The 22,339-nt window shown below is 36.6% G+C and overlaps 2 long non-coding RNA genes across 2 annotated transcripts; both read right to left on the reverse strand.

Annotated features, from left to right (window-relative positions):
* Positions 1-8,966: 8,966 nt before the first annotated feature.
* On the reverse strand, positions 8,967-16,466 carry LOC118169620. The gene is made up of 3 exons (XR_004752199.1): positions 16,391-16,466; positions 11,562-11,694; positions 8,967-10,486 (listed from the first exon to the last, which is right to left on the reverse strand). It is a non-coding gene; the product is annotated as an uncharacterized LOC118169620 (long non-coding RNA).
* Positions 16,467-20,958: 4,492 nt separating this feature from the next.
* On the reverse strand, positions 20,959-22,080 carry LOC118169619. Its single transcript, XR_004752198.1, has 4 exons — positions 22,047-22,080; positions 21,864-21,956; positions 21,206-21,303; positions 20,959-21,049 (listed from the first exon to the last, which is right to left on the reverse strand). It is a non-coding gene; the product is annotated as an uncharacterized LOC118169619 (long non-coding RNA).
* Positions 22,081-22,339: the final 259 nt, after the last annotated feature.

A 22,339-nucleotide genomic window follows, 5' to 3' on the forward strand; every position in this document is an offset into this window, starting at 1 on the left:
AATGCAACCAAAATTTTTACAGTGTGATTTTTCATATTTTTTTCCCAATAATGTTTGCTCTATTTGAATATGCATTATACACAGCAGCTTCTGTTTCTGAGAGTTTGTGGATAAATACCCCATAAAAGATAACTCACTTCTGTTCTGAACTCACTATAGTCCTGCTGACAGCCCAAATTACAGCATTTTATTATATTGCATCTTTACTGTCTATTTTATTTATCTCTGTTGTATCTTCAAGTTTTTGGCATCTATTCAAAACCTTTACCTGTGTCCTCCTGCTGTTTGTCCTTCTGGTAAACTGTTCTGTTTCTTCTGTAATTTTTTTTATTTTTTTATTTTTATTTTTTTTGCTTTATACGCAGAGCAATAGCTCTTACTTTAATATGCTACAAAGTTCATTAGTTTAGAGAGCTTATGAAGACTCTCAATGACACCAAATTGTGCTTCTGAATTCCTCGACAGCTGCTAATACAGCCTGTGCATTCAATTACCAGTTTTGACAACCTGTGAAACACTGCTTGTAAATATGCTCTTTATAGTATAAAGACAGCTTAATTTTAAGTGAAGTGTCACAGTAAATGTGTGTGTTGACTATAACCAATTCACAATTGAACTGGTTGTGCATTGTCCATTCGCTATTCATTAGAACTTCACATCTTGGCTCTTTTTATGTCTCATCACAGGTTCTGATAAGATAGTATCCATAAAAAATTGAACTTTTCATGGGATATCTAAGTTTGCTCCGTGATGTAACAGCTACATTAACTTGTTTCTGAATTTCCTTGAAGGAGGGCATTCTTCCTAGATCTAAAAAGCTTTAACAATGCCTTCATTTGGCAACATATCCTATTTCATAGCTCCTAAAAGTAAGTACTTTAAGTAAAAAAGTCTTCAATTAACTTTAGTTTACCTCTAGAGTCTGAGATCACAGCCCAATCTCACCACAGAAATGAAGTAACACTTTCATTCACTTCAACGGTTGCGCAGATGTAAATGATTATTGAGTTTCATTTGGTGACATTTAATTTTGTCATTCTTCATATCCATTGCAAAACCTTGTCTTCCTTTTTAATGTTTCTGAAGAGATTTTTATCAACAACTTCTTGTTTGGTTGCTTGCCTCTCTGGAAGGCAATTTCCAAACAGTAGTTTTTTGAGAGTAGCTTTTACACACTTCGTTTGGATGAGATTTTATAAGGGTCATAAGCACCTGAGTTGTATAAAAGAAAAAGGAATGTGGGTGGTAATGGCCCTGTGTTTCTTCTGAAGCTTCCCACTATGTTTTAAATCTTAAGTATCAGAAGTGAATTGGACCTTGAAACTACATAACATATCAGATAAAGTCCTACGTTTTGTTGTTCTTCTTTTTATGGGACTAATGAGTTATTTTGCCGAACTTACATGCTGGATAAAATACAGTGCTTGCAGAGAACTAGTTTCTCCTTGTGCTGGTAAAAACTCATGACCTTCTGAATATATGTTGATTACTTTCCACGGAATCACCCTTCTAACATGGAGAGAGTGCTTCCCATGTTCCTGTCAGCCATATTCTATTGTCAACTTTCTTCCTCAACCACAGTACCTGTCCATTTTCTCCTATGGTTATTTTTTCCCCACCACAGTTCCCTCTCTGTGTTCCATCTCTTCTACATTACATGTGGTTTGTTTGTATGCATATACAAACTCCTTCTCCTACCTCTTGATTTTATGATACATCTGCTTTTATGTTTGTTGTACTTCTTGGGATGTATTTCTACAGTGTTGATGGTAAACCTGTCCTGTCTCAGCAGGAGCCTGCTCCTTACAGCAATTATACCTGATGACTTCCTTTCCATTTTCCTTCAGCTTCTCATGAAATTGTATTTTCTGAAACCCTGTGAATTCCCCCTTACATAACTCAATGTATTCAACCGTCTCTTTTCCATCCAGCTTGTTTTCCATCATCTTTTTCATTTTGCTAGATATTTGGCTGATTTACTCACATATTATCTACTCTGCTACTTTATATTTTTCCCCACTATTTTGATTGTCATTTTCTTCAAGATTTCCTGGGTTTCTTTGAGATCAAGGTATACAACTCCCACTGATTTTAATAACTCCCACTGACTTTTATGTGAGTTTTGTGGCCAAATCCCTAGCAACTCAGAAAACACAGGGCCTGGTGGCTATCATTTGCACTTTGTACTTTCTTGCAACAGGAGTTTAGAATCACCTTTTTAAAAGAATAACCTTTTTAAAGCTTTTTCTGTTTCTGTGATCTGACATTACTCTGACTTCTAACAGCTGAGGGACGAAAGAAGACATTTTCTTGGAAGTTAGAGTCTTTGAATTCTGCACATCCACATTCAGAACAAATTAAGAAAGATTAGTAATTTCCCCTTGAGTCATGGCCAAATTTTGTCCTTGCTTTTTATCATTGCAGTCTATGGTGGTCTTCTCACTTCTATTGCAGATGAGCACACGTCTTGAATAATGAATGACTCTGCCATCAAAAATATGCAAATCTTGTTCTTCATTTCAATATTTGGACATATCAATTTCAATTTCCTAAATCCTCTCTTCTAAGTTGAGCTATTAATGATGCTAAGACAATTATCTAAGTCTACCAGACTGCCTATTGTTCATTCAACAGATATTCCTATTTTTTCTGGAATGTCAAACTATTTCTGTAATTTTCACATATCAGCTCCTTATTCTTCCACAGAGTTTGTGTATCTAAGTAGTATCCTTGATGTGTACAGATAAAGGACAAGGAGACTTTGTCAAAGCAATTTTTTCTAATAGACCATCTGATATAACTAAGAACAACAGGTGATCCTTTACATTTGATCCCTTCATCTGTAGTTTAATCCTGTGTTCTTTCCAACAAGGCTACAATCTACTAGCAGACTTTGGCCACCTAAAAACATGTTTTTCTTCCACTTTATTCCTGCATCTCCAAAAGCAGTTTCTCCAAACCTGAGTATCTTTGTACCTATGTTTCTTTCCAGAAATCAAGCCATTTCTCACATAGCTACAAGTGCTAGCATTATTGCAGACAACTGGGTTTTGCTGTCCAGCTGCTTACAACATATGAACATTAGAAATACCTAGCACAAATGGGAACTTGATGCCTTTATTCAAGGCCAGACTGTGATTATCCTTTATACGATTTCAAGAGAAAAAAAATAATGGAAGGATTTTAAATCATAATATACTGGCAGCCAACACGGCTGCTGTGATCCTGAACAGTCTCTGTAGAGCAAAAGACCAAGGTGTTGGCAGAGCCCTGAGTAACCCATCCAGGATCAGTGATGAAACAGGCCATGAAGAAAAAATTCAGATTCCAGAAAGTTCCAGGCACTTTTGCATCCCCTGTATCAGAGAGGTGACCTACAAAGTTTCACTCACTGTGAGCAAACAGAATTACATCCACTATCTACTATTGCTTCTTAGTCAAAAAAGCTATGAGTCAGGGTCCCTCTATATAAAGCAACTTTCAACCACAATGACTGATATAATACATGTCTTTAAAATACTGCAAGATTGTTGTATAAACAGATTTTCAGCTATTCACATTGATTTTTGTTGGGAGTGAGGGGATATATCTCATTTAGTCCATATTTTGCAGATTTTATTTCACCACTTCATTATTTTCCTTCACTCCAAGAAATTTACTCCATGTGAAAGAAAGCTTTACTGTAAAAGTTGAGAACATTATGCAGCAGCAAAAGACTTGGGCACTGAAGAAGGAATATTTGCCAAAATTATGCATTTCCCAACATTTTCTGTTCAATTCCATGAAGACTAAAAGTTGCATATACACCAAATATAACAACAACAACAACAACAAAAAAGCTATACAGGTAGAAATAAGGGAAAGAAAAAAAAAAGAAAAAAGAAAAAAGAAAAAAGGAAAAACAAAACAAAACAAAACAAAAACAAAAACAAACAAACAAAAAGACTGTAGGTGTGGAAACAGGTTGGCTGCAGCATGATTTATTTTCATTCTGCAACCCTTATTCATGCTATGTTGAATGCTAGCATCCAATCCTGAAAATTGCTCCAGGCAGCTGAGTTTTTATTGGAGGTTTGCCTGGAGCAGTTTTCAGGATAAGGCCTGACTCATCAGGTGGTCCTACCAATATGAATTACATTCATTCAAAGCACAATTCTAATACAAATTAATCACAGCATGTACTAAAATATTTATCAAATGTTTCTTAACCTAGTAATTAGGTTAGCAATTCTCAGACTATCGAATTTTAAGATACGAAATAGATTAAATGTTTTACCTTAAAATCGGATTCCAATCCTTCCAACTCTAGAAATGCAGGATTTAATATTGTTCCTAAGTGGTGATCATTCACCTGCCAAGTGAATCGCACACAGAGAGAGAGATTCCCACATTACAAATGTATGGAAAGTTCTACCTCAGAATTCAATTACAAATATCAATACTTGTTATTCAGAGCAACAGCTCCAAATTAAAGCTCTTTAATTTCAGATTATAATTGAAAGCGTAACCAAATTATTGCATACTCTGTCACTTTTGGCACCGCTGACACATATGGGAACTAATCCTGTACCTGTTGCTCACATTAACACTAATGCAAGTAATCCCATTCAAATTAAGGATGTGTAAATAAAGATTACTCATGTAAGTAAAAATTACAAGATAGGGTGGATAAATCTCCTGAAACTGAATGATACAATCCAATTAGTTTTTTTCTCTTAGGTATGTGGTTACACATGCCTGGCTGAAACTAAAAGTACAACAGAGAATGTAAGACCCTAAATAACAGATACTGCATAAGGTGCAGTCAGCAGCCCTGATACCAGTTGTTGAGTTTATGAAAAAAGCAGATGCCGAGAGCTCTCTGCATCCCTCACAGTTCATGTTTTTCCACATGCTTATAGTGTTTAAGAGGCTCCTGACTGAAGCATAGGGCTCGACCTTCTTAAATATTACTTAAGCAGATAGACCCTACTACCATGAGCAGTTCCTTTAGAGAGAGTGAGACAGAAATAAATATTTGCAGGATCACACATGGAATTCTCTATTTTTCTGCCTCAGTTTTACATCTTTACTGCACCACTATTCAGTCACAGCCCAGATGACTTAACAAGAAACGGCATTATAACCAAGAGACTAGCATATCACCTTCTTACAAAAGGCTGAATAAATATGGTATGAATATAAACTAGACTCTGACTGCATTTTTCCAACATGTCCGGTACCTTCAAACATTTACATGCTTAAAATCTTGTCACACGCAATTCCACAACTGGTACTGGTCCATTCTATCTACGCTCCTTCCGACATACAGCCAGGAATGGAACTAGCATGGCTGAGCTGGTGAAGAGCTCATTCACTTGTGCAGACCCAGAGTTTACTTCCCAGTGAGCTTCCCATGAGTTCTAGTCACCCTGAGCCATGATGAAGTCATGCCTTCATCTGCCTCTGTGGCAGCTGGACTCTTTGCCAGCCCTCCTTACAGCCCGGTTCTTTGAAGTACATTCAGTCCTTCAGATGGCAAGGTAAAGGCAATTTGTAAGGTTAATTGAAAAGTTTTGTGAATAGACTTTGTAGTCCATGTCATCACTCTCAAAAGGGTAAGTATTTTTATACAGTTTGTTTAAAAAATAAGCAAGCCATATCTAGATTGAGCATGTGTCTTCTGTACAAGAGTAATAACCACATTTCACCAAAAATTGAATAAGTCTATCGTGTAAATGAAGGACTCCCTAAGCACACATTAGTAAGAGAGACTGTAGCCATCTATCATTTCAATGATTCCTGAACAACAGGATCTGTAAGTAATTTTGATAGAACAGACTGTGACAGCTTCATAGGAATTATTACCATTTGCATAGGCAAAAATCTACAGAAATCAAAATGGGCTGCAGGCTGTTGTGTCAGTTCACATATGATCAAGCACTGAAACTAGCCTTGCTAAAAATTATCGGAAGGATTCATTGGAACAAAAAGATAAGGTGATGTTACAGGGATGACTGAGGTGTCACATGTAAATTAACCATATTGAGAAAACCAGTCTTGTTGTTACATAAAATAAAAACAAAGTATTTCTTTTAATCTTTCAGAAGAAGCTAGGCTAAGCACTGTAAACCTAATCATATAACTACTATTAAAAACAGTATGCACATGCATATATAAGCTTGAATGACTCCAGTCAGCCACACTGTGTAAGAACAGAAAAGTCTGGATCTTTTACCCATCACCTCTGTCATTTGTCCTTGTATATCACCTTACACTGAGACAGTCAGAAGAAATTTGCCAAGCAGGACAATAGTAGAAAACTGCACCAGCCTTCTTCTTGCGGAACAATTCTAGATTTTAGAAAATATTTCTCCATTTTACAAAACTCTCAAACAGGACAATTACAATGAAATACTTCAAAGATTGTTAAGAGCAGACAGTAAAATACGGCCTTCTCCCTTTAACTTCTCTGCAAAAGAACTAAAAAGTTGCTGTCTGTGAAAGTGAATTAGTAGAATTTATCTGCCAGCCCCTACTTGTGAATAGTCAGAGATGAAACAAATTAGAAATAAATTAGAATAGTTCAGAAGTTTTTGTCCACAGTATTTTAACCTTTCATGTCAGTATTTCCTTTACTACTGACATTAGTGCATGCTATAAACAGAAAGCTGTTTACATATTTACAATTTTGCACGGGTAAAAAAAATAAGCAGAAAGTTAAAAAGGAAGAGTTGAACAAAAGAACAGTTTGTATGTCAATGCCTTAGCAAAAGGCCAGTTTTGTACTTGCAACATGCTGTCTAAATTTTGGCATCTTGATATTGAATAAATATTTCATTTATGTTTCCTCTCCTCTGCTCAGGGATCACTCCATGTGAACAAAAGCAATTCAGACTGACACAGTCCATTTCATCAGAACCTCATCATGCCTGACAAAAGCCAGTAAATGACACTTTTTCTCACTCCTAACAAGTTCAACTGCAGCTTTGCCATAAAGTTCACTGGTTAGAAGCATCTCAATTCCCAGCACTGTTGCAAAGTACAAGTATGGTTTACAACTTCAACATATTGATGATTCTATGATTCAATATTACCTAGGCCACAAGAAGGTGTTCTGAATGTACACTGGAAACCAAAAACACCAGATCCTGAAGCACCTTGATAGTGATTGATTTAAATGAACTGTAACACCTTTTTTCCACATTTGTTTTTAAACTTTGATCTTCCTTGGTGCTATTAGTCACTAACATCAAACAACTTTCCTAAATAAAGCAAACTGAAAATATGCCTTTGTAAAATATGATGATGATAAAACATGATACGTTGCAAGAAAGAGCTGCCTCTACAGAAAGAGCTCTATGGATGTCATAACATTTGTATTTACCAACCTGTTGTAATCCAGTAGGCTGGATTTACTTGCCTGTGTTTGCCTTCCAGCTCCTATGAAACTCTTCATTCATGCACTGATCTTCTGCACTGAACACCTTCTCTTTTTTTCTTCAAGAAATAGGTATATCTGCTGAAAAATGCATATTGAGACAACCCAAAAATAAGTGCCCACATAATAAACAGCCTTCTATCCAGCGCTCAGAGCAGAACACAGAAGTTGTGTCTATTAAAATCAGCCTACACAGGCAGAGACAGCTTCACACACTTGCATATATTTAAATGTTCATCTCTCCTGATAATTCTGAAATCAATTTCAGTGCACTAAAGCTATTTTTGAAAACAGATTGTAGTAACAATATGATTATGGCTAATTTTGATTAATCAAATTCCAACTGTGGAAACTTTTTTCAAAAGTAGAGTCCGACTTTCCAACTGCTTCTAATTACACTACAAAATGCCCTTGCTTTCCTTGTCTCAGCGGAGCACACACACTGGTTTTCTGACAATTCAGACGTCATAGTCTGCACTACGTTCCTAACACTGTACTTTCTTTTTAAACGTAAGATGTAAAAATTTTATTTAGCTTTGTATACAGTTTAAATATCAGAATAATTACACTATCTCAATATACAGCAATATTTAAAACATTTCATTTAACAGAGAAAATGCCAGTGCAGAGGGAAAGCCTACTGTTTACAGCTTCCCCATTTTCTATGGCTCTAACAAATTGTCTTAAGTACAAAAAACTTCCTCCAAGCTTGTGAATACAAGCACTTTGTTGAATTTTTTCCATTTCTTCTTCTAGGTCTATTTTGAAAATCTCCACATAAGCCTATTTCAATTTGAATATAGAGAGAGGGATGCCCATGAGTTTATATTATGCTTAAATATTTCAAAATATAAGATACCAGTTAATCATTTAGGTGTGCAAACCAGCCTGTCATAGAGATGATATCCCTGTAAAATAAACATGTAAAATTTGTTTTGTGCTTCAGAGCCTGATGTACAATAATTAATACCCACTTTGTCCCAGAAATGCATGAAATGCAGAGAAACATATATAATTGTGCAGGAAAATTGACCAGATACGTATTTAAATTTCTATGACAGTCAGGGCGCATACTTAGTTGTGTCAAGGAATCTGTGGTAGACCAGGCTGCAACCAAAAAAAATGGAAAGAAAGCAGAAGCAGCAGCATTTGGGGCTCTGTGGAGGGTGTCTTGTATTAAATACATACATACTTACATATATATATATATGTGGATTTGCATCAACCTGAAAGTATTTTGTTTCATTCTGAAGATTTTTATCCTTCTTTTTCCAAATAAATTAAAAATGCCATGCCAAAAAAATTGACAACCTCAGAAAGCCCTTTGTTTTTAAATTCTCAAACCAGATCAATTCAGCTTTTCCAAAAAATAATTGTTGCCAAATACTCAGTATCAGATGTTCTGACTTTTTAAATTTGTTTAATTTTTCCTGAGCAAATTGCTTTCCAACTTTGAGAGAAAGTTAGGAATGTTTTCAAATTTTCAAAGATCCTTTTCATGATGAGTACACTATGAACAGTAAAAAACATTATCCAGTTCAATGCTCTGTCCTTAGAACTTTCTTTTCCTCAACATCATGTAAGATGTAGTAAATATTTACATCCTCACACTTCACTCTCCTCCCCTGTATAATGATATGCTGCCACACCTGCACCGTCTTCATCTAAAGTCTGATTCATTAGCGATTTTAAGACACACCAAGAGGCTTACTTAGCAGAATACCAAAAACAGCTTTTGCAAAGAGCATCATAAATAAAGTGTTGTTATAACCAAATTCAACTTTTCCAGAAGGTACAATTACATTCATATGTATTTCTTCTTAAACATTAGAAAGAATGATGCTGAAAGTTTTTAATCAGCAAAAAGGCACTGTTATCCACATTTAAGTACAGCAGGGATATTTAGCAACGAGCCTATTTTTAACATCTGGTATTCGTGATCTGGAAACCATGTATAAGGATAGGATTAAACTGATCCTTACCAGACAACAGAAAACTGAGGGTTAAAATCTGCATCTCTTCTTTGTTCCTGCTCTCCTGTGCCAAGGTGTAACAAAGAGGCCTAGCTCCAGGTGATTCCATTTGCCATATGCGCTGCATTTCCTGCACATGCTAGGAATTGAGAACAGCATTTCCAGGTTTGCAGCTAGTCTGATTTTCTTGCTTTTTGTCAGTTTAAGCCTGCCCCCTCCTGTTGTTTAGACATTTTATTTAATTTGTGTCTTTCAATATTTTTATGCCAAGGACAATTAAAAACATACCTCCAAAAAAGCACAGGAGGAATGGAATCATTCTCTGAGAGACTTACAGCCAAATTCAGCCCTTTGGAGAATCTGCTCATGGAAGCGTGAAATTTTCACAGATGTCTGTGTAGTGCAAGAGTAGCATGACTGACTTGTTCTGCTGCCCTTGCTATTCAAAATATTTTGGTGTATGGCTCTGGGTGTGGGGGGAGCTTCTTTTTCACAGTGTTTCAAAACATAAATCAGCAGAGACATTTTCAAAGGGGGGAAATACTAAAAATGCTGACCCCATATGCTGAGCTTTAGCATTTCTGAGTGGTCCCACTGACTTTGAAGTCCCTTCTTCATTCAGATGTGAAAGGCACAGCATTTGGTATGGGCTCAATTTTATGGCTTGATTTTAGGAGGTACAGCTGAGCTTTTCTGAGGCAACTCAGGCTGATGAACCTGTACTGAGCTCAGCTATGAAGGAGCGACAATGAACACAGGAAGCAGAGGTGCTGAGGGGTCATACAGCAGCCATGCTCTACAGAGCTTCAACACCAGCAATGCTTTCAGGGGAAGGAAAAGAACAGGGAAACAAGACCAGCCTAAATTTCCATTGGGGATTCACTCTTGAACAACAACTATTATTGTAGCTACCATGTAGTATATCTTCCAGTACAAGAACACCCTACATGCAAAGGGCAGTTTCTCAAAAAGTAGTCAGACTCATCATGGATCAAGCATTACTTACCCAGGTCTGCAGAGGCAAAGGCGTGGATCACTGGCAGTAATTGTATTCCAATCATGATTTCCTCTTGGGATTCGGCATGATGATGGTCTGAGCTTTACTAAAACAAACAAACAAACAAACAACAACAACAAAAAAACTAAATTCCATGCATAAACCTGCTTTTAGGAATCAAGTTATGCCTCTACAAAAACACAAATCAGGGTCAACAGTGCTAATCCAAAAAATACTGCTTCTCAAAAAAAAACCACAAAACCTAATGTCATAATCCAGGTCTATTTCATTTCCACATTTGGTCAGTAAGCCACTTTTCTGACCACATTTATGCAATTAAATAATACTGAATCTCATAAATACAAGACCTAATTCTCATCTCACAGGAATTGACAGCAAAATTGCTAGCTGAAGTTTGGAATTTATCACACTTCTATTTATATCTAACATACACAACGTGTTAAGGCTTCTTCCCCCCTCCCCTGCCATCCCCCATCCCCATAGAAAAAGATCTGGCAAAGTACATCTGTTTCACAGTAAAAATAAGATATTAATACTACCCAGTATTTGAGCAGCTTCCCAGCCTTTGGGCAAACTTTGGTGAAGTACACAAACTCTCTGGTTTGTACTTGCTAATTCTGCCAGCTTCCTCTGACGCAATTTACATGAGAATATGTTCATTTCCATGTAATTTAGGTTGTGAGGTGTTTTCCAAACAGCTTTTCAGAGTAATAAATATCATCTGATTGTAAAGCTATACCCTGCACTATAAGTTAGGTTTTGAGTGTCTGTTTAGCAAAAGTACAGTAACCAAATGTTATAATAGCACAAAATGGAACTTGGACACAATTCCAGCAGGTTACACAGAATGCTGATCACTGGGAAAAATAAAGTCTCTCAGATGGTGTATTAGTAACCCACTAATTGGAATGCTGGAAAAATTAATAAACTGTAAATTGCTTTTCGTACTGAACACATCGATGCCTAAAAGAAGAGGAATAACTTTCCTGTTATAGAATTTTACTCTGGTGCAGGAAATACACCTTCTGGAATTCCAGCTAGAAGACAGAAAACAAATGGTGTTTTCTCTTTTTCCTGGGAGAGCTCTTTAAATTACCAAGGTACGAACACCATAGGATGCCATTTAACATACAAGCTGTATCAATCATACCTGCTTTTGGAGTGAAATTGTCCTCAACTGCCTTGATTTCAGCCACTCATGGCTCTCCTTTTACCACTTCCCAACCATTCTTTCAGATTATCAGCACGGTTCAAAAGATGAACACAGGCTGCATGTGTGACTCCTGCAATTGAGAACAGGCTAAGCAAACGCAACATATTTATACTGCCAGGACACTGGACCAGGGCCTTTGTGTAAATGAAACACAGGTCTTGAAGTTACGGCCTAAGGAAGACTTAAACAGTGCAAATGCCTTTGAGTTACCCTCCTTGTGTATTGTCAAGCTACTGACCAAACTCCCAACATCTTGTCCCACCACGCACAGGATTCAGAGTTATGTCTGCAGCTGGCTGCCCGAGAGGACAGTTGTTCCAAACTCCTAGGCAAGAATTTGGAAGTGACTATGCCATAGAAACAGATCCCAAGAAAAAAAGGTTCACTCTTTCAGCTGAATAGATGAAAATCGCTTCTTGAAACTAGGACCACGGGTAACATAAAACATTAATTGCCCAAAGAAAGAAAGAAAGAGCAGCATTCTCCCTTAAGCATAGGAGTGAGTAAAACAGCAATCAAAAAGCAAAATATTCTGTGGGGGATATTCTGGGATGCAGAGAGTTAATTGTTCAACAAGAAATTCTATCACTGTTCAGAGATGATCTACGTAGTTGAGGCTATAATGTAATATGCTGCTTTTAAAGGAAGTTGTCAGTGTCTGATGGGTTTTTATTACAATTGCTCACTATAAAACGCACTATTTAATTACTAGCATGAAAGTGATTCTAGCATAAAGGAAGAAGGGGAAATGAGACCTCTCCACCTTTTTAACAGTTAATGCACTTGTGCACGTAAAAATACAATGCTTTTTCATGTGTATTTTTAATGATGCATTGCATTTTCTTAGATCTATGGGATATATTTTCTATGTTGATCTCCTTAGATATGATGCCATATCTAAAGCAATATACAATGACAATATATAATTTAAATAAATCTAAAATTGTTAAGATACTGGTCAAGAAAAGATTAGTGATTTTGTGTGCAACTTAACAGTCCATTAAATGACACAGCTAAGTGCTCAGCTTCTAAAATACATTATCTTTCCTAAGACGTTTCAAGTTGAACTCCTAAGACAAGACCTCTATTTCCTAAATGATGAATTAACACTTCTGCAATACTGTGTATAATCTGGAACTTGACATTTTTTAACCAGCCAACCAAATTTCAAAACACCCATTCTGCAACAGTACACAGGTACTGTAAATTAATTGTCAAAATAAACAAGCTAACACAGAACACAATGACAGAAAATAAATAATTTTAAGTGTCAGTTTTTCAGCAAAGCAGAGCACAAGCCAGAGTTTCTGACAAACGGCGTTTTTTGGTTTGCATCTTAAAATCTACAAACTCTAAGTGCACATGGCTATTCAGTGCTTATATCCATTATCAAAGAAACAACTGAACATAATGTGGATTGTCTTTACCCTGACTGAAAACTCTTGTACCAGGACAACCATATCTATCAGGAAAGCAGTATTATTTGGAAAGAGGCCAGATCAGACAGATGGCAGAGAAAAAGGGATCAGTGAAATATTCAGCGTTGGAAAGTTTCAGTAGCAATGTAACATTTAAAGGACAAAGAAATTGGTCAATATCTTGAGCTTATGATATTGCTAAAGACAAAGAAAAGTATGGCGTAAAAAAACAAAAAAACAAAAACACATTTTTTTCTAAATTAAAGCCAATAAATATAATCACCCACGTTTCTGAGAAAAAGATCTGAAATATTTACTGGAAGTATCAAAATGGAAAAATTTTCTTCATATATAATGAAAAATAATTTACTGTGTTTTCCAAATGAGTATACTGTGCATAAAAAAATCATTCCTACCTTCCTTAATTTTTAATATAAGTTTTTGAAATTGGGGTAATGCGATTCTTATTATTTTTATGATCTGTATGTCCTTCCACAGCTTTCAACTTTTTAGCTATGATAAAAACATGAATGATAGATTCAGTTCAGGTGTATGATCAACAGGCTACGCACTTCAAGTCCCTGCTCTTTATTTCATGTAATGCTGCTCACAAAAACCTGAGATAAGCAGACACTATTTATTTTTTTCATGCACTGAGTTTAGGGATGTACAGTGAAACCCTAAAGTAAAGATTTAACCAGATTTAATCAAGCTATCAAAACGTAATTCAAGCAGATCTGCTTTTCTTGCCAACATAACACAGAACGTTGATGTGACTCTATCATCCAGCCACTTTGACTCCCCATCTGTGTGACTCAAGGAGATTGATGAATTTGAGAACGAAGCTCCTTGACTCATACAACTGCATCCATAGTGTTGGTGGCAGTTAATAATGCAACAAGCGTCTGTTGAGACACTGGGGGGAATCCAGCTGAACTACAGTAAAAGCAATTATCATTTGCAGACCCTCAGAACTGTTTGGAGGGAAATATTCGAGAGATCCTTGCTATCGGGACTCCTGGAAACATTTTTGTATTAAACCTAAGTCATGTATATATACATAATCTTTGTACTGGATCCCATCCAGCCCAAACACATGGGTAATATGGATCCCACTGTGCCAATCATCATGCTACACAATTATTTTCATTTGTGCTGCCACAGATAAAGACTTGTAGATAAAAGTGGTACTTCTGGTATGAAATCTAGCTTTTTTTGTTAAGATTATTTCCTTGTCCAGTGACATAAAAGTGATCTGTATGCCATTATGTGGATAAAACAATTAAAAAGTTTCTCAGAACTAACTCTGTCATCTTGGACAGCAAAATTACTGTTGGAAGGAGCCACCAGAACATTTGTTTTCATTATAACCAAATGCACCATACTCATCAAGATGATAATTTGACAGGGTTTTTTTGTTCAATTCATGACAATTTATCCATGTTGGTGTTTATTATCTTACTGTCATGAAAGCTCCCATGCAGGCTGCCAGTTCATTATCTATACACAAGTTTAAAGCAGTGTTTTGCTTTATCAAAAATGCCAAGAAACTTATCATTTTGTATTTTCCAAAATTATTTTGCAATAGGTCACTGTTGTGGTGGTTTTTGTTGTTGTTGTTTTGTTTCTTTTTTTTTTCTTTTTTTTTTTCTTTTTTCTTTTTTTTTAAAGAAAGCAATCTGTGCTGAATCTTTTCCTAAAATATTAGATATCTAGTGCATTTAGTGGATTAACATGGTTTCATTAGAGTACATTTCACTGAAACAATGGCACTGTGTCCTGGAAGAAAAAAATTTGGCTAGTTATAATGAAGACAAGTATCAATTCTTAACTGTATTTTCTATTAATTTGTTTTATAAATTCTCAGGTGGTGGCTCTTTTGTTCACTTACAAGAACAGAAAGCTGATTAAATGTGGTTTTATTATCAACAAAATAAGGAGGCTCATAAATGCTGAGTCTCAGTACAAATCTGAACATTTTACACACTATTGTGGGTAAGTAACAAAGACAGAACAAAATATAACAATAGGAATACAGCCATGTAAAGAAATACAGAAGACTACATTAGGGCCCTGATCTTCAGTTATGAGGGAATTTGATTTCCAGCTGCAGTGCATTCCTTCAAATTAAAGGATTTGTCTTGAAAAAAAACCTCTCAATCTCTGTTGTTTTCCTACCACCTAACTCTTAACATATCCACCTTCATATAATGCTGATAGATGCTTTCTAAAGTTGTTTTCATCTTTTCTGCCCAAAACCTTTCTGAGGCACATCAGCCGCCGAGTTGCTCAGTCTGCCTCAACAATCAGCAAAGACCTTCTTTGGTCTTTGGTCTTGAGCCTTTGTCCTTGGTTAGCCTCTCCCTGTTCTAAGCAGTACCTCTCTTACCTTCAAACACAAATTCTTCTAGTGCACAGAAGCAAACCCAAGAACTTCTTCAGTTTCCCAATACGTGATTCTTTCTGTACATTTACCCTCACCCACCCTCTGTTCAGGGCCCTATTATCTTCAAATTCTTCCTTCAAACTCTTTTACCAGTGTGCCAATTAAATGCAGAGAAAACTGCTGTGGTACCTGACCCACACTTTCATTGGGTCCTTCTGTTTCCCTATCTCCATGTCCATCTGTCACCTCTCATCTCACAACTACGCTGCCGGATCTCAGGACCAGGGATGGCCTCTTGTGTTTGTACAGCACCAACCAGAGCAAAGCCCTCTGCACCACTAGGATTTCTGCAGAGCAGAGAACAGCACAGCAGACCACGGCAAAGCATCACTGTGGTAAGAGCAGCTGCCTCTCTCAGTGCAGCTATCCTTACTGCATCAGGGAGAAAAACCCCATCAGACCTGTCTTCCCACACGTGTCTGCTTGCAGCTTCTCTTAACAAAATACTGTCTGCTTGACTTGGAGGCAGGCGCTCCAAGGGATACATCACTGTCTCACACTTTGTAGTCTGTCAAACACTCAACCAGCTCTTTTCCCTCATCAAAGAAATAATAAGGTAAACCTTTAAGAGATCCAGCAAACAAAAACAGTGTCAAAACAAGCATGGGCCAGATCCAGAGCCTTTTATATTTAAAGGAAATGCTAAATTTACTTTAATGGGCTTTGACAAAGGTCCACTGTTATAAAGAAAAACAGGCTTTTGCTGAAATTGGTTGAGTCATCACAGTAAGAGGCAGAGCACTCTTCCAGTCCCACCACTGAGTTATTCAGTCATTCCCAGCCACCTGCTGGCAGTTCACACTCCCTCTCAGGGCTGCCTTCCTGTAAACCTAACATATTCCAGCTGTTCTGTGGTCCCAGGCCTTAACCCTTGCCTCCCCTTACAGAGCCAAAGGACTTACTGTCTTCCTCTGCACCTTCCCTTTTCCCCAAGCAACTTCGTGTCACGTTTGTCAAGCAGCTCTGTGAGGAGGCCTAAGAGAAAGTTGATCTGTTTAGATTGCAAAGTAAAACAAACAGACTGTAAAGAAACAAATGATCTGTTCTGGACCTGAATATTTTGCATTGATCTCATATTTTAATCCTAATTCTAACATGAAAAATAAATGCGTCTTTAGCACTGTCTTTTCTAATTTATCTCTTAGAGAACAAAAATAGTCCTTAAGTCCTAAAACACCAGTTTTATTTGTATAGGTACATACATACATACATGTTTCCTTAGCCTTGTTTGATAGGAAAATTGCACCTTGGTATCTTTACAATATGATATTGTAGCAGATGCAGCCTTAGTACTGTTGCCATTTGTTACTGGGCATCATGAGCACAAAGTCAAGGAAAAACCCTACAGTTTCTTCATGAAGAGAAAAAAAAAATCATCTTTTGATTTCTCTAACCCAAACAAAAAAGTATCACGAGAATTTCATATGCACCTTCTTGTCAACTGCTTCAGACCCCAGACACTGGTTTATACCCTCTACCTATACCTCTGTGACTACTTATCCTTCAGCTTCATCCACGGTCCCCACCTACGAGAGGAAGGGTAAATCAGTACTTGCTGCCATGAACTTTTTGAGAAGTTGACTTTACTTTGCAGCTTTTCAATATACTTTTTTTACGTCCTCAGACACTGCTTGTGGCCAGTTATCATAACTGTTTGGGCTGGAAAGACCATCAGTAGCATCTACCAGTAAGTCAAATGCAGGGAAATAACTGAGGTTCGCAGATGTGAACCTGGGAGCTGGCAGGGGGAGAATATGCTTCCAAAAGGAATCTCTCAGCAATAAGAGGTCTACAACGAGTGCACAGAGACCAAGACAACGTGATAGCACACATTTAACACACGCCTCGCATTGCAACTGTTCACATTTGATGAGTTTATTTATATTGCCTGTTTTATGACAGGACACATGCAGTTCATATTACAAAGTCATTAGCTGATACACCTTATTGCAAGACCGTCAAATTCCTACACACAAATACTGAGGGCTGAAAGTAAGGTACTCGTGAATGATAACATCTACTTTGCTGGAGGTAGTTAGGTATGGCAAACCAGCTGTTAAAAGGAGGCAACCAATCTCTAAAACTTCAGACAGTTTGAGAAACAGACTCAGTTATTATTAAGAAAAAGGTTTTGGTAGTCACCAAACATACTAACAGGAAGATAAAGCACAACTGGGACTAGATGTGAAATTCATTCACATTTTCAATGTTACTTGTATAAAGTGATATATATCTACATTCTTGATCTTTACTAATAGTTTTTTAGTTTTATTACTTCTAAGGGCATCAGGAGCTGACAGCATAGAAAGTAATTAGAACACAGCATATCCACAGAACGTATTTTGATAGATAGATAGAGAAAAACAGGCATATGATGGATTGCCCTCAATGCAGGAATAGTTTCAAAGATATTTCAAAATTTTGCAATTGAATTTAGAAAGAAGCAATGAACAAATATGGGGAATCCTATGCCAACCACAGAAGAGTCTAGCAGATGAGAAATATTCTCCACAGAGCCCAAATCCACAGGCTTTTCCCTGCCCCTAATGAAGCTAATCAATGAGATATAGGATCTGATTTGGATATTCATTTTTAGATCAAGTATCAATTTATCCTGGGTTCCTTTTACTTTCTGTAATTTGGGATATTTAGATCCTGCCTCTTAAGCTTTCTATATTGTGAGTCCCTTTGCAACTTTTCCCTACGATATGAGCACATTGTGAAAGGAAGGTTTGTACTGCCTACCAACCCAGACGATAACTGACATTCAAGACAGCTAAGATGGCAGTTGTATGGGTTTTTGGTAGATGCTTTATTTGAAAAAATAAATTAAAATAAAATATTTGTCTACATGGAAATTTGAGAAGTATTGATTTTAATCATGAGTTACAAATCTCCGTTTCATTTTTCCATTCTTCTCTTTATAGAGATCTATAGAAACACTGAAAACATGCATTTCCTACTCAGACCTCATCTTCTTATGGAACTTGGTATGCTAGTAAAGTAGCCTTCAACTGCCAGATTCTTAAAATGGCTGCAAAAAGTCTAAAATATGGGGAACTCAGGGCAAGAGGCATGATAGTGTCTACTATCTGTCTTATCTTCATCATTTTGAACGACAGGTGCCCTTAGTATAAGCCTGGCTTATAGGAATGATTATGCCCTTCTAATATACTGCACAGTATATTATTGATGGTTGGATCAGATGATCTTGGAGGTTTTTCCAACCACAGTGATTCCATGATTTTATGATTCTATGAACAATGAAGTTTAACAGAGATGTGTCAGCAAGTTCCTGAAAAGGAGTATTTCAACTTTAAAAAAAGCAGAATCTGTTTCGTCCATAAAAATGTAGTGATTGCTATTACAAGGTCTACATAAAGTATCTAGAAGTACTCAAAAGACCTCCTCTCTGGGTTAACTGGCTTTTTTCTGAATATAGTTTCTTTTTCTTTTTTTTTTTTTTTTTCCTACTCAGATGGCTTCAGATTGTGATTTGGGCAGCTGGAACCTGGGGGCATATTTGCTTCATTACATATGTTATTTTGTCATCTGGAGCTGATTTTTTGTTAATATACAGATGGACACAGAAAACCTTCAAAGACCTTACAAATATATTTTGTTTAAAATGTAAATACCACCCTGGTATCATTAATAACTAAGCTAGCTTGTTTCTTTTAGCATTCTACGCCTTATATGCCAATAATCTCAGGGTTTTATTTTGCCTGATATAAATTTTCATTAAGCCTGAGGAGGGCTCTTTCTGTCTTTCCTGACTGATTCAGGTTTAATTGGCCTCTAAGGATAGTAAGCTGCTTGAGGGTTCTTTTAGAATCTCTGTTCCTCTGCTGCTTTGCCAAATATTTTTTTTTTTATTATTATTTCATCTAACAATTTGTTTCCATCAGCTTCTTTTCCCCATTTTCTCATCAGAGACAAAGTGGTCTCCTCATTATATTCTATAAGCATCCCCCCAACTGTGTTCTCTGAAGAACCACTATTTTTCTCACCAAGTCTGTTCTGGTATGTCCTAAAAAATGTTTAGTCAAAAGATTTTGTCTCCGCTCCAGTCTAACTGAACCTCCAGAGTAGATGTGTGGGCTGACCGTGCTATTTAACGTCTTTCCAGCAAGGACAAACTGAGTGTAAGTTAGTCAGAACGTAATTGAATCTGACATAGAGACAGTGTGGAGAAACAAAAACAAAACAAAACAAAACCTCTTAAACAAGGAACTAAAAATTATTCAGAAAAGTATTTCGTATTTCCTTTTTTTTTTTTTTTTTTTTTTTTTTCCCTCTTTCTTAATAAGAATTTGGGATTTCTTCAGAGCATTTTCCTTCTTCCTGTCTATTAGGGAAGACTAGGATTCTTCTGTGATTTCCTCTAAACTGAATAGAGTCTTGCTATCATTGTGCAATTTCCTGATTTTTTAGGATTTTCTTCTGTGTAGGTACAGAAGCCTCCACTTCAGCAATATATTATTTCCATGAGCAGTACTAAATCTATTATTTGCCTGCCATACTTCTAATTGTGCTTCCAGTGTTTCAGAAATAGTGCCATTCTGCCACAGTAATTAGCAGATTTCTAAGCTGGTAGCTCACAGCTTGCTCTTTGTAGCTAGTACTCTTCTATTCCTCTATATGCAGCCTTTTTTTTTTTTTTTTTTAATAACAAAAAAAAATCAACCATAAAGCTTGTGGCCATCTCTCTATTCATAGATGATCAAAATATTCAAATCAATGGCTATTTCATATGGCTGAGTACTCCAAGAGCCAAGCTTTGTCTGAAATAGATTCTGATCTATTCTCACAGGTGATATTCAGGTTTTCAGTAGTGTAAACTACAAACTTTGAACCTACTCTAATAGGCTTTCATGGTCTGGTCATTATTCTGATGTTCAAGAGCCTTTAAAAATGGAAACCACACCTCTCACAGGATCTGGTGAAGTTCAGGATAATAATAACAGAAACTATATCAAGAGGAGTGTAGCAAAAGTCAACAAATTATTGCACAACATTTGTAACGTCTGAGTACTAAAACGTGCACAGAAAAGATAAAAATGTATACTTTGTACTTTCCATAACAGGGACAGGAGACAGAGGAATGGACTCCAGAGATAAAAAGAAAGATAAATAATAGGGAGGGGATAGATAAATAAAATGTTACAATTGACAGAAAAATGAATGACAGAAATAGTCTGCTTCTGACCCAAGTGTGGCAGATGTTTCCTATTAAAGCAGCTGTCTCAAATTAACACCTTGAATGAAATTCTGTATCTATTGAACATCAAGGAGGATGAAACCCCTTGAAAAAAATCACAGTCTTTAAGATAAAAACCAAAAAACTGGATAGGTGTTTAAGACTGCCATTAGAATATTTTCTGTAGTCTTTCTTAAAATTAAGAGGAGAGAAGCATGGAAGTAAGAAGTTAAATGCAACTTCAATTAATTTAGGCAAATAAGTAAGCTTACCTGGCTGAGGAGAAGTAAGAGGGTATGTTCTAACTCACTTGCTTATAACCAGACTTGGACCCTTTTGCTATCTTTGTCTTCCTAAGAACCTGTAAATTTTTTGTGTTCCAAGAAGTGGGAAGCTAAGACAACAAGCAGTAATATTTCATTGCCTTCATGCGTTTACATATACAAAGGCTATAAATCAAAGGATACAAGATCTCTTTCATAAACTCACATTACTCAATGAGCATCAAATACTCTACCTGTATCTCAGACTGTTTTTGAAGTCTTGGGCTGACAGGACCACATTTTGCTTGTCTGCTATACACAATCTGCACACACTGAATTGACAGATCACAAACTGTGCTGACAAACATAGAAACAAAACAACAACAAAAAACTAAAAACTTTTGGTCTCTGTGGTCTTTTCCAGTCTTTGCTGCTTCAACTGTTTGTTAGATTAAGCGCAGGTTAACATATACTCAAAAGGAAATGTCATTTTAAATTGCAGGGATCACTAATACATACCTAACAGTGCACTAGAAAAACAAATCACATTATGCATGCACACACCAGCCTTTAAGCATTCAAGCTACAAACTGTTTACATTTGAAATGTCAAACGTGCGTGAGTTTTTTATAATTACATAATTTTATTATTATTTTTAAAATTTATTGTAATATTTTACACTTATTTACATGCTCTGAGTCTGAAATCTATGATTTTTGCAGTATTCGGTGTTGAATTTCAAAACTAGCGTGTTTCTAAACTATGGAAAACGTCATGAACACTGGGAGACAACTTACAGCCCTTGCTCGGAATTATAAACGTGTTTCCTTACTCATTTTGTATTGTAACACCAAACTGAGCTTTACTCTGGAAATCCATTACTATTGTCATAAATGTAGATGTGAACCTTACTTGTACCAGTCTGGGACAGAAGGTCCAACATACCACAAACGTAACAAGCTCATAGAGTCTCTAAAACTATTTCACAGAGATGGTAGAAAACATCTGAAGAAGAAAAAAAAAAAATGAAGAAAAAGCAGCCTACTGGAGAACACAGAGTCCATATCGCCATGATAGAAAAGTACCCTAAATAACCTGAGCCTTAAACTCCCCTGGCAAGGCAATTTCCAACCCCCTCCCCCCAATTGTTCATGCTTCCTATATAGCAAAGGTCAAATGATCCACACCTAGCAGATTTCACTTAACAAGGGTGGAGCCAAGAGACCTTGTGGAATAGGCTCCTCTACCTGGCTTCAATGTTTTAAGGCCAATTGCTCCTTATCACTAATAGAAATAACCTGACAAGGGACTTAGTGGTTAGAGTTGACCTAAATAATTAACTACAAAAGGTGCAGAAGGGTCATATTTCTGTCAGTCATTCTGTGAGG

The sequence above is a fragment of the Oxyura jamaicensis genome, chromosome 7 (assembly GCF_011077185.1).
Source record: "Oxyura jamaicensis isolate SHBP4307 breed ruddy duck chromosome 7, BPBGC_Ojam_1.0, whole genome shotgun sequence".
NCBI lineage: Eukaryota > Metazoa > Chordata > Aves > Anseriformes > Anatidae > Oxyura > Oxyura jamaicensis.